Genomic DNA, 13,969 nt, shown 5'->3' with positions numbered 1-13,969 from the left:
TTGTCAGTCTAGGTAGAGGTTTAGAAATTTCAATGTCTTCTTATGGACATAGCTTTTAATTCTAATTTCCATTCTTATTTTCATATATAATGATCTTATGGTCTTTGTCCTTCATCATTTTTTCATTATTTTCCTTTGATTTCATTTGGACTTCATTTTATAAAGTGTTTATTAAGGAGTCTTTGTAGTATTTATTTAAAACTGTGCCATATTTGCTTGGTTGGAGATTGTCTTAGTTAAGGTTTTACTGCAGGGAACAGACACCATCAGCAAGACAACTCTTATAAAGGGCAACAATTAATTGGGGCTAGCTTACAGGTTCAGAGGTTCAGTCTATTATCATCAAGGCATGGCAGTATCAGGCAGGCATTGGGCTGGAGGAGCTGAGAGTTCCACCGCCTGTTCTGAAAGCACCTAGGAGAAGACTGGCTTCTAGGCATCTAGTACAAGGGTCTTAAAGCCCACGCCCACAGTGACACACCTACTCCAACAAGGCCACACCTACTCTAACAAGGCCACAACTCCTAATACTGCCACTCCCTAGGCCAAGCATATTCAAACGACCACAGAGTTGTAGATCAGTTTATCAGTGTTGCCCACAACTGATGTGATATTGCCTATAACCCCAGCATTAAGAATACAGAGGGGCAACGATGAGCTTAAGTATGTTTTGTTCTACAAGAAAATTGAGGTGAGCCTAAGCTTCATTAGATCATGTATGTAAAACAAAAATATCCATCTCCTAGTTCTTTGAGCTGGGAATCTTTGTTTTTCTCTATTCCTATTAACTTTAGATTTGGTCTTTTCATTGTGTCCTGAATTTTCTTGATGTTTTGGATTAGGAGTATTTTATGTTTTGAATTTTCTTTGATAGTTGTGCCAATCTCTTCTACTGTATCTTCTACACCTGAGATTCTCTCGTCTATCTCTTCTCTTTTGTGTGTAATACTTACATCTGTAATTCCTGACCTCTTTTCTAGGTTTTCCATTTCTAGGTTTGCTTCCATTTGAGTTTTCTTGATTGTTTCTACTTCTACCCTTAGGTCTTAGATTGCTTTATTCAATTTCTTCACCTGTTTGCCTGTGTTTTCCTGTATTTCTTTCAGTGAGTTATTGGGATTCTCCTTAAAGGACTCTATTACCTTCATTGGACAGGATTTTAGGGCAGATCCTTGATTTTCAGGTGTGTTGTTGTATTCAGGGCTTGTTTGGTGGGAGAACTGGATTCTGATGATTCTCATGTGTTTTGGCTTCTGGTGTTTATGGTCTTGAGCTCACCATCTGGTTATCCCTGGTGTTTGTTGGTCTGAATGAGGGTATGGAGTCTGCCTTTTTTGTACCTGGTTGCTTCAGGTGCCCTGGTAGACCTGTGGCCCTGACTGTAACTGACCACCTGTGGGGCCTTTCAACTGGGCGCTCTTCACAGAGGCAGAAAAACTGCTGATCTGTTGCCGTGGCTGCAATAACAAACTACAACTTTGTTAATCTTGTACTTATTTTTTTTCCCTGATATTTATCTAGAGGTGCTACTAATTGCTTGAAAAAAAATGCTCAAATTCTTGGCTACCCTTGTCATGTTTTGATGTTCAGTTGTATCAGAATGCATTTTATTTATATAAACTCTTGATTGTTTAGAACATATTGAAGATTATACTTCTAATGGGTAATATAGTTTCTTTTTTATGGCCAATAGTGATTTATTTGTCTCTGATTATTTTGTTTCCTCTAGTATTTATGTTACATGATACTGGTACCTAAACTCATTTTTTTAAAATTATTTTCTTTGTATTTGTTCATGGAAGAAGGCATTGATACTAGAACCACATGCATGCTAGTAAATTGATCTACCATTGATCTATATTGCCAGCCCCCTTGCTCTATTTACATATATGTCAATATAGTATATTTTTCCCTAATCCTCTAAATTTCAACCAGTCAAAATGACAAAATTTGGATTGAGTTCATTTATAACAGAACATATCTAATTTACACTGTTTTTCTGCTCAGAACCTCAGAAATTTTACTGTTGTCTTTAGATGACATACATACAAGGGACCTATCACTAATAATATCTAATATTTTATTATATTCATGTTTCCTATTGTATGTGTTATCACTTTTATTTCTGTTCTTGTTTTGTTTATTTGTTGAGTTTTTGTTCTTTCTTTGCAGTTACACCCTTTTAAAAACACTTATTAGATTTTAAAGATTTTGCATGTATCATTTTTCAGATTGTTTCACATATTAAAATGTACATTTGGCTTATAATAACTTATTCTCCACTATGAATAATTGTAGAATTCTCCTACCATCTCTCCTCATTTTTCCCCAAATTTTAAGATTTTTAAACCAGATAGTACTATGAATTTTATGATAATAATATAATATGAAACACTTGTAATGAATAATAGTCTCTTTTATGAGTAACATTATCTTTCTATTGTTTATATTTCAATTTCTCCTAGAATAATATAGTTAATTCTCTTATTCTTTGCCTGAGAAAGACTTAACAAACATCACAGTTTTGTTGTATATGGATGTTGTTGATTGTTAGTGTTTACCTTTCAAAACAGGGAAAGTTTCTCCCATTCTTTCCTTCTGATTTTGATCATTTCCAAAGAGAAATTCATTACATTCTTCTAAAAGTAAGTAATAATTTATACTAGAATCCTTTAATGATTTTTTCTCCCTTTCTTGGCATAATTAACTATGTTATGACTAGCCGTATACTTTCATAAATTTCTGGCATGGTACGTTCTCATTATTTTTATACCTTCAGCTTTCTGTCTTTTGCCATATTTGTGTAGTGTTCAGTCTTCATTTACGCAATAATGAATAAATAGTCTCCATACTCTCTTAGTCCCCTCTCTATGAGACTGTGATATTAGGAACATGTGAGTTTTTGATTCATTGTTTAACCTTTAATTCTTGTCTACAGTTTCATGAAGCTTTTCATTGTCTATTTTCATTGATTATTTCATTTTATATTTCTTTTCTTCACAGTGTATTGATCTCTCTGACTTCATCTTTCTGATTATGTACAATATGCCTGTCACTACTCTGTTAAGCCAGTCTACTGGCCATTTGGTAGTTCTGTCACTTTTTCAGTTCTATATATTTATTTTGTTTGACTGCCTTTTTGACTTATTTATTAGTTTGATCATTTCCTGTTCTGCCTTATTTTTAGCAGCTGGAATGCTCTCACAAAACCTTTTTGTTAGGACCTTGAAGAAATGGACTCCTATGGCTTGATATCCATTCTGAGGACTGTTCTTTTGAAATCTAGGACCTATATATTCTTTTTCTACACTGCAAGACAATGCATAACTACCACTGCCTTGGTCTTCTTCGTGGTGCTCAAAGTTAACCTTAGTTTATATTGCTCATGCAGCATTTTAGAATTTTATTAGAATGTCATTCACTTACACTGTCCACAGTATTTAGATCGATCATTTGAAGGAATTGTGGGGAATAGGCCTAATTTTCTTATTTGTATAAAACTCATTTATAATAAAATACAACATATAAAAAAAGGCAGGGATTTCTTATAGTGGCTACAGAGTTGAGTAAAAAAAAAAAAAAAAAAAAAAAAAAGTTTCATTTTCTCCCTGAAGGACTTTATGAACTCTAATCATAAGGAAAATATCTTTGGGTCATATCAAGTCACATGGACTACTGTAGGCAATAATACAAGCATACACAGTATTATCCCAGAGAAACAAGAAGGTAGAATCAGCTCTGATTATTACATAAAACTTTTAATGCTTAACAAATCTTTCTTTTACAAGTAAAATTATTAATTATATTTGAAATCTGAGACATGAAAGAATAGTGTTTTAGACGTTTTTATAAGTCTTGATTTTTTTGTGTTTTGCAAATTGTATCTTGTATCTTGGATATTCTAAGTTTTTATAGTTGTTGTTTGTTTTGGGGCTTCTAGTGTATTTTTAGAAGCTGTTGGTAGGAGTTCCTCTATGAAGGTAGTGAATCTGTGGGATTTCCTTGATTCAACAGGCCAAGTGTGGAGCATTCTTTGTTGAGAATGTCTCTATTCTATTGGTCTTTGGGTAAGTCTATGAGACATTTTCTTGGTTAATGATTGATATGTGAGGGCCCATCACTGTGGGTAATCTCATCAGTAGTCGGGTAAAAAAGTCGTCTACACATATAAAAAGGAGGCTTTTAGGCTGTATTTTAAAAAAGTAGCTGAGCAAGCCATGGGACAGATAGTGGTGTAAATAAAAATGTCCCCTATAGACTCATATATATGAATATTAGGTCACCAGAAAGTGGCAGTGAGTTTAAATACTAGAATGAATATGAGAATGTGTGGTTTCAGAGGAGGAAGTGGATGTGTCAACAAGGTGGGGCTTTGAGTTTTCAAGAACCCATATAATGTTTGAAATGTTACTCATGGGTCTTTGATGAAGACTTTGGTCCGCAGTACAATGCTCATATATAGTACAATATACACTCTGAAAAGTGAATGGTCCCTGTGGGTTTTAATCAATGAGTCTATCGATTGACAGTTGTTTATGCAAGGGGTGAGAAACTCGGTAAGGTCTTTTGGAACTACTCTTGGAAGTTTTTATTATCTTATTCCCTTCCTGTGTTTATTAAGGAATTTAGAGGTTTTTTTTTTAATTGATTTTCAGTTCTTATTAGGCTTTAGTTTATTATTTAGCGTTTTACTGTTTTGCTAGTTACATCCATTTTCTATGAATTTCATTATATTTTATATTATATTTTACTTTCCAATTATCTTAATAATTCCTCCCCTACAAGAACCAGACTGATTCCAACAAAACTTTTCCTCCAAACTTCCCTTCTCTTCTCCCCTTTGTTACAACTCATTCAAATCAATTCTGTTCCCCATAAACTCTTGGACATGGGGCTACCACTATAGCATGGCCAACCTATCACCTTCAAAGTCTAAACCTTTAATAAAAACTGACTCTCCATCCCTCATCGACTATCCCTGCCTTCTCAAATAAAGATGAGATATAGTGAGACCCTCCCACTCCATGATGGAAGCAGACTGGCTTGATTTTGTACACACAGACCCAGTTTCTCAATAACCTCTGTAACTTACAAGATTGTCACACTTTCTTCCTTGAGAATTCCTAAGAATCACCTCCTGCACTTCTTACCTCTTTCTGTGAGTATGTGTGTATGAATGTGTGTGCCTATATTATAGATGTGCCCTTTTACATACCAGCCAACACATAGTGGGGTTTTGCAATCAACTGCTGGTCCTATCCCACAAAAGAAAATATAACTTAATGCAGACTTGCTGTGACTAAGTACCAGATAGAAATTGGAGATGTCTAGAATTCTTCAGAGTTGATTGTAGTGTAGGTGACATTTGGATTTCTGACCTAAACTTCTGGCTCCATCCTATGAGTTTAATATGCAGGGATGAGGGATCAAGACACTGAACTTGCAGTGCATTTTTCTTCTTCTTTAACTCATATTTATAAAAGCTCCTGGGGGTGTTGATGCTGTTGGCCAGAACATTGTCCTTTTGGAAGCTTATAGACAAACATATCCTTGAAGAGATAGATTGATCCTATCACTTTGTGTCACATAGAGAATGCTGTGTTGAAATGGGTTTGAAATGTTAGTCATGGGTCTTTGAGGATGACTTTGGTCAACAGTACAATGCTCATAGATAGTACAATATACACTCTGAGAAGTGAATGGTCCTTGTGAGCTTTAATCAATGAGTCAATCGATTGATGGTTGTGTATGCAAGGGGTGAGAAACTCGGTAAGGTGTTTTGAAACTAGTCTTGGAAGATTTTATTGTCTTATTCCCTTCCTGTGTTGATCCTTTCTGGCTGCCAATAAGTTGACCTATTGTGCTCCTTCATGCCCCTTTCTTATTCATGTGAGCATGGACCTGTCTTCCATTTATGATGTTATGTATCTTGTAACAGTGATTGACATGAATGTCACTCATTAGTGACACTGACCTCTCAGGTCCAGAGGAACCACACCTTAATTCTTTAAGCTTTTTTCTAGAAGTTGCATGCTAAGAATAGATCAAATGTTACCAAGTATTTTTACCTGGAAGATTCAGCCACTGTATCTGTTGTCTTAGAGAATCAAGAACATTTCTGCTTCCTGCACTGGTTCTTTCACAGAATGCATTACTATGTTTATAGTTTTCAATATCATATGAAGTAGCAGAAAAAGAGGGAAAAATGGAAATAAGGAAGGGGGGATTGTGTTTAGAATCATTAAATTAAATACTTAAATAAATCAATGGATTTTTTAGTACATAAATTATGCATCAATAAAGCTGATGAAAAGTCTTGGCCAACTGTGATGCTTTGCATTTAATTTGGTATTTTTCATAACTCCTGTGATGTTTCTCTTAATAGTAGTGGGTTTTATTATAAATGAATCAGACACCAATATAACCATGAAGGGATAAAACTCTGTTCACTCTGGAGAAATAAATCAAATAAAATTCACTGGATTTCTTGATGAGGAGTCTTCTTGCCATAGGTGAGTTGGAAGGAAGTTGTGATTGGGGTGGACAGATTGGGGTGTCCCCCAGTATTTTTAACACACACTAGAAAGTGGGGGTTGTGAGGCTATAGGAAATATTTGTTTCTTGTCACCTATTATTTGGTATGCTTGCTGGTGAAGGTAGTTACCCTTCCCTTCTGTCATGCAGGGAAGTGGGTCTATGCAGAGACAGAAGAGGAAGATGGTGTTGTTATGTTTGTGTGGGTTATGGAGTAAGATAAACATTACTGGTCTGGGGCTTTATTTATCCCCAACTTGACAATCTACAGTCACATGAGAAGAGAGAGCAATTGAATAATTGTCTCTTTTCTATTGGTCTTTGGGTAAGTCTATGGGACATTTTCTTGGTTAATGATTGATATGGGAGGGCACATCAATGTGGGTAATCTCATCAGTAGTCAGGTAAAAAAGTCATCTACATGTATGAAAGGGAGGCTTTTAGGCTGTATTTTTAAAAAGTAGCTGAGCAAGCCATAGCCAATTTGGTGGTGTGAATATGAATGTCCCCTATAGACTCATATATATGAATATAAGGTCACCGGGCACTGGCAGTGAGTTCAAATACTAGAATGAATAAGAGAATATGTGGTATCAGGGGAGGAAGTTGGTGTGTCAACAAGGTGGGGCTTTGAGTTTTCAAGAACCCATATAATAGCAGAATCTCTCTGTCCCTGTCTCTGTCTCTGTCTCTGTCTCTGTCTCTCTGTCTAAGTCTCTGTCTCTGTCTCTCTGTCTCTCTCTGTCTGTCTCTGTCTGTCTCTGTCTGTCTCTGTCTGTCTCTGTCTGTCTCTGTCTCTGTCTCTCTGTCTCTCTCTGTCTGTCTCTGTCTGTCTCTGTCTGTCTGTCTCTGTCTCTCTCTGTCTCTGTCTCTCTCTCTCTCTCTCTGTCTCTCTGTCTCTGTCTCTGTCTCTCTCTCTCTGTCTCTCTCTCTGTCTCTCTCTGTCTCTGTCTCTCTGTCTCTGTCTCTCTCTGTCTCTGTCTGTCTCTGTCTGTCTCTGTCTGTCTCTGTCTGTCTGTCTCTGTCTCTGTCTGTCTGTCTGTCTGTCTGTCTGTCTGTCTGTCTCTCTCTCTCTCTCTCTCTCTCTCTCTCTCTCTCTCTCTCTCTCTCTCTCTCTCTCTCAGGCTGCCTAAGAATCAATAGTTCTCTATTGCTTCAGTTCTGTGCTCCCTGCCATGATGATTGACCAAAGTTCTGACACTGTATCCCATCGTCCAAATAAATAGTTTATTTTCTAATAATAGCCTTAATCATTGTGTCACTTCACAGCAATAGAACAGTGACTAAGACAGGGTCCAGCCAATAAACAGTCTTTCCTCTTATCACTTCTAGTTCTTATTTTTGGCTTCCTGCGAGATAGTCTGTAACCTGTAAGCAACTAACCCTTTTATTCCCAAGTTATTTTTGATTGGAGTATTCTTTATGGTGAGAAAGTAGCCAACTAAAACAATAACTTGTCAGATAGGTACATGAGTACATCTTACATTTAAATTAAAATAAAACGCCTATACATTATTGTGTGTGGTTATAGGATAAGTGACAGTGATACTATTTGATATTTAGCTTCTGTAAGAATCTGTCCTACTTACTGTTTCTATTGTTGTAAGGATACACCAGGTCCATAAAGGAAACTACATAGAAAAGGTGTTATTCAGTTTATACTTCCACATTGCTGTTTATCACCAGAGAATTTGGGACAGCACCTGAAACAACACAGGATCATGGCGACAGGAGCTCATGCATAGGCTATGGAGTGGTGATGCTTATTGACTTGCTCCTGAAATCTTGCTTTCGTAAAGAGCCCAGGACTACCAGTACAAGGATTTCACCATGCACAATGGACTGGGCAGTCTCCCACCAATTAAGTAAATGCTTGGGAGTTAGATCTTACGGAGTCATTTTCTCAATTTAGGCTCCTCCTCTTTAAAGACTCTAGATCTTGTCAAGTTGCTATGAAACCAGTGTGGCAGACTGAATGTAGTTGGCCTATGAGGAGGTGTGGACTTGATGGAGTAGGTGTGTCCTTGATGGAGGAAGCATATCATTCTGGGTCTTTAAAGCTCTGTCCAGTGTGGAAGAGACCCTCCTCCTCGATGCATACAAAACAGAACTTTTCTCCTGGCTGCAATTGGATCAAGAAGCATAACTCTCAGATTCCACTCCACCACCATGTCTGACAAGACACTGCCCTGTTTCCTGCCTTGATGATGGTGGATTGAACATCTGAACATGTAATGAAATGTTGAAAAGCCCTCATGAAATATTGTCCCTTATGAGCGGCCTTGATCATGGAGGCTATTCAAATGAATGAAACCCTAACTAAGACAACCAGCTAGTACAGAAACTCTCCCAGATATCAAAATTAATCAATAATAGAGAGTATTTTCAAGTCATGCAGCATAAAAACATATTCAAGAGAGAAAAAAAGCAATGAATGAGTTCATGATAAGCCTCCCTCAAAGTGATACTCTTTGAGTGCAGATGTGGCCAAGGCAGACCCCAATGAAGCTCAGGGGCTCCTCAGGAGAAGTGACCTACGAAGTGGGCAACCTCATAGCATTTGAAACCCATGACAAACAGCATAGGAAAGATGTCAGCACAAATGCATTCGATACACCTTCTATGTTTTCTGAGAAGGAGGACACAGACAAGTAAAAGACTGGAATTTCAAGGGGATAGACAGGCTGAAGTAGCACATAGATATGTAGATAGTAATATGTTTGGTGGAGAGCCAGGTGGAACAGACCAATGTGGGAGCTTTTTGATGGTCATCTGGGGCATTCATCACAGACATCCAAAAGATCACAGGATACATCAGAGGCAAAGAGTGCTCAGGGAAGGAACACAGGATCTATTCAACACCTGAAATTATCTCACAGCATACTCATTTTATTTTCTAAATTACTTATTTGAACTGATCATAAAAAAATCATGGTGTTTATGATGCTTTAGGGAGACTCATATATATACTCTTAGATTTGGATTCACTAGTTATTCTGGTAAAATGTATTCTAAGAAACACACAAACACACACACACACACCCCACATCCTTCTGTAATGCCTGGCTGGTTATTTGATAAGAAACCAAAGAAGCCAATGTGGATATGGCCCCAGTTTGACTATGTCCATGAACTTTCTATTCTTCCTGGGTCTCCTGCTTCATTTTGTGAGAATTCCTTCTTTGAATTTATTTATCCTACAGTGTCCTCTACTCCTTTGTATGTCCATTGTTCTTTTTAAAGGTCACTATCAATTTGATCTTTCTTACCTTCATCGTGGTTTTTTTTCTGCATGTGAATAATGTATTTCTTAAAATAGATATCTTTATGGGATTAGAGAGATGACTCAATGGTATCAAGCACTTTTTTTCCTGCAAGAAGACTGGATTTGGTTTCTTGAATTCATATCCAATGGCTCACAATCACCATTAATGGCAGCTCCAGGGGACCCAACAACTCATATCTCTCTGGTCACCTGTACTCACAAGCACATGCCCTACCCTCACACATATAAGAAAAGATAAAAATCTTAAAAAGAGAGACAAGTTTCACTAGACTTCATTATTCAAATGAAACCTGAAATTCTCTGATTGCTGAGTCTGTTTGGATCATTTTTATGGGTTACTCTTTATGTTCCAAGGCCAAATTCCTTTTATGTGTCACTCTTTCACCAACTTTGTTTCTTCCTCAGACATCATACCAGAGATTCTACTGATGTTATATCCTTCACCCCTACTTAATAAACATCCTTCTTTTGCTTCGATCCCTGCTCCACCACATCCCATCTCCAATTCCAGTCCTCCATACAGAGCAGAGATGCTAAGTCCTTTTAATTTTACCATGTGTGATATCAGATGTATGTACTGTTCTTCCACCATAGCCCATCTCTTCCAACAATGTCTTCACTCACAGCATGTCATGTCACACATTTTAAATTTTAGAGCAAAACAAATTTTATTGGCAATCATACTGGGTTTGTCAAAGAGAGATAGCCAACACAGGAAAACAAACATTTTTTTTCCAATTCTACAAGCTTATGGGCCGGTACTTTTGTGATTTTTTTTTCACCTTAAGGAGTCTTTGACACCAGATTATAGACATTGATGTGGAGATCACCATGAAACTTGATAAAGTACACAGAAGGGTTGACAAGAATTTGGTTAACAACCTTTCCAAGATTTTTGGAACCATCCTCTCTGGTGTACTGCACCCAGTTACCTATTAAGAAGTCACTGTTATCATGTGATGTCACCTCAGCATGAGGAGTCTCTGAAATGATGTCAAGTTTACCTTCATTTTAGTCATCCAGGAGCTGATAAATGTAGAAGACTGGATCCTTCTTGTAGCTAATGTAAAACCAGTCCTTCATGACTGACACCTGGGCTAGCACCAACCCATTCCAGTTTTCCTCAGAGCCATGCTTTCTCTCAAATTTGTGTTGCACCCCTCTGCCAACCAGGCTTCTGGTGAAGTGGGCATCCCTTATCTGAGGAAATACTACATTGTGAGGCAAGACCTTAAGATTTAAAATCCTCTCATCACTGTGGAGCTCCTGTTCATAGATGCTGTCAATACTGTCATACTTCACCAAAAAAAGACAAGGGTTTGTTGGCAGTTGACCTAGAACTATGGCCTTCCAATTGGTGACAGGTTCATTACCTTCCTTTCAACTGTGAGAAATTCTGCAGCCGACATTAATTCTCAGGGCCTGGGATGAAGGCATCCTCCTCCTCTTCTTTTTGAGGGATGTCATGCTCAGCCTCTTCAGAGGTATTGTCTTCTAAATGGCTGTAGAACTGGTGTACTAGGCCACAGCAACCCATGTGCACTGTCTTGTGACTATCATTCTTTTTTCAATCATCATACTTGGCCCATTGTCTGGGTTTGAAGATCTTGCCTGTTTAAACCAGAAACAATGCTGTTGCCTGTGTCATAAATATGAGATCCTAAAGGGCAATGGGTGTGGGTTGGGAGAGAATGCTGCACCAAGGCTCTTCTTTAAGAGAACTTCTGCGTAGGTGAAGAAGGCTATGCTAAACAGGTGTGTGCTTCTAATGTCAATTTTTTCAAAATAAGAAGTTCATAAGACATCCATTATGGTGCATGCATTTATTCCCAGCACTCAGGAGGCAGGGTCTGGCATTTTTCTGAATTAGAGGCCAACCTGGTCTACAAAGTTAGATCCAGGGCAGCCAGTGATATACAGAGAATCCCTGTCTCAAAAACAACAACAACAACAACAACAAAACAAACAAACAAACAAAAACAAAAAACAAAATAACAAAAAATGAACAAAGAAAACAAACGAATAAAAAGAGAAGTTAATAGGAGATGGTCGTGACCTGAGTCTTTAATCCCAGATTTCAAGGGGTAATGAGAGGCTGACCTTCGTGAGATCAAGGCTAGTCTGGTCTGACAGCCATAGCTACACAAAGAGAAACTCAAAATAAAATTAAACAAACAAATAAACCATCAAACAAGGGATTCAAGGAAATGAACATAGGGAAATTAACAAGTAATTCTCTAGAGCTCAGAATAACATATTCAGATAAAAATTTCTTCAGCCCTGAGCTAATTTTCCTCTGCTGAGGAAACTTTCCTTAAATGGGTAGGTCAGTGTGGAAGTTGGTATGTCCGTTGCCCTCAAGGATCAACTAGAATAGAATTAAAAAATGAGCCAGAGTCGTCACCATACCTCTCTTGTATCTGCATGTTCTGAGCTAGGTGGCTACATTCACAAATATCTACCTAGGGAGAGAGCACACAACTGGCCTTCTGTGTTGTGTCTCCAGACCCAGCCTCAGACATATTATTGAAGCCATTGCATCTTCAACTTCAACAAGATCTCATCAAGTCCATGCCATATCAGCCATTTTGAAGTAATATCTTCTAAAATGCACATGGACAAAGGGGAGTTTTGGCATACTAGTGGAATTGTGAAAGAGATATTGTTAGCAAGGTTAATAAACTCAGGAGATCAAATAACCTAAACAATCCACACTCCTAGATCCCAAACATGGGAGAAATTAGAATATACAGTTACTCACTGTAGGTGGGAAAACTTATAGCCTTAAGGAGCCATGAGAGTCCAAGATACTCCATAAAGGTACATTCCCCCAAAAAAATGTCCTAGTTTTTGTCGCAGACCCTCTGGGTCCCGTACCTACGTAGGAAAGAGTTCTCTCGAGCAGATGGGCAAAGAGTCGGATGGGACAGACAGAGACACACACAAGAGAGGTGTCGAATCTGAATGTAATCTCTTGGTAAAACATGAGACTATTATATTACAGCGAATATCATAAATTGTAAAACATAACAGATACGGTACATTGAAGTTTCCCAGGTGCAAGAGGAGTGACTTTAAAAAGACTATGTTTACTTAGAGATAAACGCCTGCTTTAGCCCTGACCAGGCAAAAGTTTTACACTTTGTTAATTGCTCCAGGGGGTTTAACTCTTGACAGGCTTCAAAAGTAATGTAGTGTCACTGACACCGAAATTCTCTAGGCCTTGTTAAATTTTATCTAATTTGGAGAATTTCCATTATAAGGATAGTATATCAACTTGCTCTGATGTGGAATGTAGTTTGTAGTAAATATTTCTATCTCAGTGAGACTTTTAGTCTCTATTTGCAGATAACTGAGCTAATGGCTAGTGTTTTATTGTTTTATGGGAGAGCTAAATTAGTTACTGAATAGGTTAAGCTCCTTGCTGTTATCTGGGATCTTAGAACACTGGGAAAGGCTTTAGCTATGTTAGAATTCAATCTTAAAAGGCATTTACTATAAGGTAATGCTTAATAGAGGGCACGTGAATCTATGCATTAAACTAATGCGGTGAGAATTTGATAATTTTTCGGTTCAGGAGAGAATGCCAACCTCTGGGAGAAGAATAACCATTTAACTCTGATCCTCAAGAACAGCTTCCAGGCTTTACGCCTGCCAAACTGATCCAAGCTGGAGGTTCAGCAGACCTCCAGGAGAAAAGTTCTAGGAATTCATTTCTCATGAGCAGCTTTTTTTTGGCATTACTGCCTCAAGCTGGCTCCACCGGAGTATCTTGGCAAGTTTTCAAGATTCTGTCTTCTGAAACAGGCCAGGCACCAAAAGCCTCTGGAACAACTTTATGGGTCAGGAGCTGACCTGGCTTTCACACACCACTGTGAAGATACTGAACCCAGCTTCAAGGAATTCAATTGTCTCCAAGTGGAATAGATGTGCAAACTCTGACCAGTGCTCTGTGACATCACCCTATCTCAGGTTACATCATAGAACCCCTACCAGGCTGGTTCCTTCTGGAGTTACACTCAGAAACATTGAGCATCTAGAATTTACATTTTCATATGGCCTCCTAGAAATCCAAAATAAATCCCTACAAAAATGGCCTGATTACCTGATTCACATTCTGCCTAAGTAGATTCACTCTTGCACAGTTTT

At 37.9% G+C, this 13,969-nt stretch overlaps 1 pseudogene; it reads right to left on the bottom strand.

Moving 5' to 3' along the window:
* Positions 1-10,560: 10,560 nt before the first annotated feature.
* Positions 10,561-11,177, bottom strand: LOC146999783 (Y-linked testis-specific protein 1-like; annotated as a pseudogene).
* Positions 11,178-13,969: the final 2,792 nt, after the last annotated feature.

The sequence above is a fragment of the Mus caroli genome, unplaced genomic scaffold (assembly GCF_978045245.1).
Source record: "Mus caroli unplaced genomic scaffold, Mus_caroli_1 scaffold_39, whole genome shotgun sequence".
Taxonomy (NCBI): Eukaryota; Metazoa; Chordata; class Mammalia; order Rodentia; family Muridae; genus Mus; species Mus caroli.
Note: the sequence above shows the minus strand (reverse complement) of the source record. Positions and strands in the feature narration are given on the sequence as shown.